The 5,161-nt window shown below is 41.9% G+C and overlaps 1 pseudogene across 1 annotated transcript; it reads left to right on the top strand.

The window, feature by feature from the left end:
* The first annotated feature begins 4,496 nt into the window (after nt 1-4,496).
* On the top strand, nt 4,497-5,080 carry LOC105742153 (annotated as a pseudogene). Its single transcript, XR_001117093.2, has one exon. The product of XR_001117093.2 is annotated as a transcription factor BTF3 pseudogene (transcript).
* The last annotated feature ends 81 nt before the right edge of the window (nt 5,081-5,161 follow it).

Consider the following 5,161-nt stretch of genomic DNA (forward strand, 5'->3'; position numbering starts at 1 on the left):
CTCTAGTGGCTTTCAGTAGATTATTCTTGTGCTGAATTTCTGGGATCTTGACTATTATATGTCTCGGTGTGTTTTTCATTGGGTTGAGGTTACTTGGCATTCTGTATGCTTCAGCTACCTGAATGTCAGATTGTTTCCTCATATTTGGGAAGTTTTTTGCTATTACTTCTGCCCATATTTTTTTAATGCCATTTGTATTGACTCCTTCTTTCTCATTGATGCCTATTAGTCTCACATTTTTCATGTTTGCATCATCTTGCAGGTGATGGATTATTCTTTCCTGCCTCCTCGTTGTTTTTAAAAGATCCTGTCTTACCTTTTCGCTAGCTACACCAGCATCTTCAAGATCTGAAACTCTGTCTTCACATTCACTTAAACGGTTTTGCAAGCTTGTGATTGAGAGTTTAATTTCCTCTGTATCTCTTTGACTCTGCTTCATGCGATCTATTTCTTTCCTGTATTGCTCATTCAGGGAATCCGTCATTTTTCTAATCTCCTCTCTCTGTCTCTCTCTTTTTTTAATCAATTTCTTCTTTAGAAGCAGTTAGAAATTCCTTCACTGCAATTTTTTTTTCATGTTGGGTTTCCTGCCTATGTTTCTGTAGTTGTTTCTCCACCTCATCTGCTATGAGTTCTGAGAGTTCTTTTTTTATTTTAGAAAAGAATTGTGCTCTGATTTCCTCTATATCTTTCTGCTGTTGCTTATTTACTATCAATGCCATCAATACATGCATTTGAGCTGAGCTACTGTCCTCTGCACTTGTTCTGGTTGGGCACTGGGTTTCCTCCATATGTTTCTGCATTTGATTCTTTAGTGCAGATGTTATTAATTCAGGGATTTCTTTTTTTCATTTCCAATCTGAGGTCTTCTGTATCTTTCTGCAGCTGTTTCTTTATTTCAGAAGCCATTGATTCATTGCTTTCAGCTGTGTGATTTCCAATTTTTTCTGTGTTAGTGACCTCTGCTCTTGTGGGCTTGGGTTTTGAGGTTGCATTTTGTTCCTTCTCATCATTTTGTGTAGCACTGTCTTCTGCCCTTTGTTGTAGATCTTTGCTGTAGTTCTAATCTTCGCACTTATTGAAGTTCAGGTGCAGCTCTACAAAGTTTGGACTTATCCAGCTGCGTCTGGCTTGGGTTTGGCTGCTGTGCTCAGCTCCTTCCCGCTGCTGCCCTTGAGGGTGAACCTGTTGTGCCCCTGTGGTGAGATATTCTGCTCATGGACTAGCTTGTTGAATCTATCCTCTATACTCTCTGCAGTGATTGCAGCTGCAGGATTACACCCCAGGCGTGTATGCCAGGCTTGATCTGTGCCTGGATGGGGCAAGGTGAAGTAGGGGGAAGAGGAAGCTCTCCCACACACTCACCAGACCTGGGCTAGGACTATGTCTGGGGATTGCTGGAAAGCAGCAGAAATTCCTACTCAGCGGGCTGGAATGGGGAGGTACTGCAGAGTGGTGTGAGGCGGCCCTAGTGGGTGGGAGAGGGTCCGGCCCACGCTGTGCCTGCGCTGGGACTGGTCCCACCGGTGCAGGGTAGCAAGAAGCTCTCCACACACTCACCGGACCTGGGCTAGAGCTGGGTCTGGGGGTTCCCGGAACTCGGCAGAAATTCCTGCTCGTCGGGCGGGGTGGGGGAGGTACTTCTGATTTTTTTTTGTTCCATGCAAATAAAATATTTTAAACTCACTTTTCCTTCTATTTATCTGTTATTTGTGGACACAGGACCTATAACAGCAAGGGAGGAGATGAGAAAAATCTCCTGAAAGCCACTTCTGTTGAACAGATTAAATTCAAATATGTTTTCAAAAGAAGACTTGTAATGTTTTATTCAGGCATAGCAATAACATTATCAGAAAAGTTGAATCCTGCTTTAAAGAAATAATTTTTGTAGTTATAAACTCCTACCTAGAGCTTAGAGACAGAATCCAATTTGTCTACATGTAGATTAAATATATTTTAATTAATTAATTAATTCACCCAACACTGCCTGCTGCCATCTGTGTTTGACAGTGCGAAAGGGAGGGGAATGAGTTCTGATCCTTCTCCAAAATTCTTTGTATCACCTACCATGAAGTCCTACAGTTTTTTGTTGATTATTTACTCTGTTTCATTCCTGGGGCTACATCACCTCTGCTGCTGTGAGCTGACATAGGTAAAGCGCTTGGTACTAGGTATTGGCCTAGAACACATTGAAAAAATGTGTGATGAATGACTTACTAGCCAATGGGAAACTTTCTGGGGAAAGATTGATGGTGATCCCAGGGCAGTGGACTTTCCGCAGGATGAGGTGGTGAAGGTTTTCAGGGCTAGGGTTTTGCTTAGTGGGAGAGCAATTGCTTGGCCTGCACCAGGCCCGGAGTTCAAACTCCAGCAATGCAAGAAAAAGATAAATGAGTAATGCCTTGCCCCATAAGAAGCTTTTCAACCATCATCTGGCAGGAGACATTCTGCATCTCTCTAGCATTCACATTTTTGACCTTCTATCTGTTCTCACTTATGTTTCCTGCTTGGACCTCAGATACTTTGTGATTCCATCTTCCCTCTTCCCTTCTTCCTTCTCTCTCTCTCTCTCTCTCTCTCTCTCTCTCTCTCTCATATTTATACAGCACATATAGTGGTTCTATAGCTTAAGCAGTATTTTTACCCCACTGAATTTTCTCAATGTGATATTAGGCAGCCACTAGGAGATTGGAGATTAGGCTGCTTATAAGACCCATCAGGAAGCCCCAGGCAGTGACCTGAATGAGTTAGGGCAGAGCCAGTTCAAGCCCTACAATTTGGAAAGAGAAACTCTTTTTTTTTTGGTCAGCAGAACCGGGAGTTGAACTCAAGCCCTTGCACTTGCCAGGCAAGTGCTTATTCTACTGAGCTACATCCCCAGCCCAAACCCTACAATTTGGAAGACTGGGCTTATAACTTCAAATACATGGACACACACACACACACACACACACACACACACACACACTCCACTATACACATACTACATGGATTTACATATAAATCTTACTCAACACAGGCTTTGGTATTCTGAATAGAGACTGTCATGATTGAAATCAAAATGTTCCCTCAAAAGCTCATTATGTACAGGCCATAGAAAGCTCCAGTGGACAGGCTTGGTGTTGGACCCTGTGGTGGAACTTCCTGTAGAGAGGCTAGGGGTGAGACCCAGCCAGCTAAACCAGGAGCAGAACATCTAGCCAGTGGAGCACAGTGAATTCACTTCCTCAGGCCACAGCAGAAAGATAATGAGCACAGCAGGCAGATCCAAGCCAGACCTAGCTGGATGAATATGAACTTTGTAGATCCAGACCCAGTAATCTGAGGCACACTGCTAGACCCAGCTCTATGAAAGCATTCTCTCTCTCTCTCTCTCTCTCTCTCTCTCTCTCTCTCTCTCTCTCTCCCTGTCTGGCAACAGGTAACTGGGGTGAACTAGTCAGACTAGAAGACCTCAGGTATATCAAGGGGAGGTGACCAAATGGAACATAGGGGAACTCATTTAAATACAGATTCCCAATTTACTGTCTGCTTAGCTATACAGTCATAATGTTTGCCATTATGGTTTAAAATACAAACCCATTAGTTAAAAAAGTTTGTCAATTGCTAAATCTCACTACTCATTATTACTGTTGCTAATTGTAATACTGTAAATAGAAAATCATATCTACCTTAACCATGTGATCTATCTTGGGTAATAATAACAGAAGGTGGGGGCCAGGGAGATGGCTCAGTGCAATAAGCACTTGCGTGACAAGTGCAAGGGCCTGAGTTCAATCACTGGATCTGAAAAAAAAGTGTTGGGTAATAACTGCACCAAAGCTCTACACCAAAGGTCAGAGGTCAATGCCAAACAGAAACCAATATCTTACTCTCAATCAGTAGAGAGGGCAAATCCTTGGGACACACACAAAACAAGAATCTTTGACACAGAAGAGATACCTAAAGAACAGACTCTATACAGAGAGGTTCTGGTCATAGTAATATAGCTAAGTACTATATAACTTTCACAAAAAATCACAGAAATCAAAATAGTTTTCTCTGAAACATAAAATGACAAAGAGCAGAAACATGCATTCTCAGTCCCTGAGCCCACCAAGAACAAATGGAGAACACACTAGCATAGAAAAAATTGGAAGTTTTACACACCTAAAATCTCTGAAATAATAGTGTCTGAAGTAAAGAAACAATTACACAAAGGTGTAGAAGAAATCAGATCAGAAATAATCTCCCAAGTAAAAAAACAAATGATAACTATAATGAAAGAATTACTAAGTGCTTCTAAAGAAGACACTGATAAAAAAGAGGATAATAAAACAATGATTCAAACCTTGAATGACTAATATAGAAAAAAAAGACTGCATAGAGCAGATTAAAAGACATATTCAAAAGATTAAAAACTCAATTAAAAGTTGACAAGATGCCTTGAATGAAAGTGAAGATAGACTTTCAGACTTTGAAGATACTGTTACAGCCCTCTAGCTGCCATCTTGGGTCCCCGAGTGTGTGCGCCTAATCTCAGCTGGTCCGCCCGAGACCCCCTGAGCGCCAGCCCTAGTCCCCCGTGCTGCCCCATATCTGCTCCAACAAGATGAAAGAAACTATCATGAACCAGGAAAAACTCGCCAAACTGCAGGCACAAGTGCGCATTGGTGGGAAAGGAACTGCTCGCAGAAAGAAGAAGGTGGTTCATAGAACGGCCACAGCAGATGATAAAAAACTTCAGTTCTCATTAAAGGAGTTAGGGGTAAACAATATCTCTGGTATTGAAGAGGTGAATATATTTACAAACCAGGAAACAGTTATCCACTTCAACAACCCAAAAGTTCAGGCATCTCTGGCAGCAAACACTTTCACCATTACAGGCCATGCTGAGACGAAACAACTGACAGAAATGCTACCCAGCATCTTGAACCAGCTTGGTGCAGACAGTCTGACTAGTTTAAGGAGAATGGCTGAAGCTCTGCCCAAACAATCTGTGGATGGAAAAGTACCGCTTGCTACTGGAGAAGAGGATGATGATGAGGTTCCAGATCTTGTGGAGAATTTTGATGAGGCTTCTAAGAATGAGGCAAACTGAACTAAGTCAGCTTCTGAAAAAGATCAAACTTGGAAGAAATTACTAGGAGCTGCTATTTTATATTATGACTGCTTTTTAAAA

The sequence above is a fragment of the Octodon degus genome, unplaced genomic scaffold (assembly GCF_000260255.1).
Source record: "Octodon degus isolate 3935 unplaced genomic scaffold, OctDeg1.0 scaffold00038, whole genome shotgun sequence".
Taxonomy (NCBI): Eukaryota; Metazoa; Chordata; class Mammalia; order Rodentia; family Octodontidae; genus Octodon; species Octodon degus.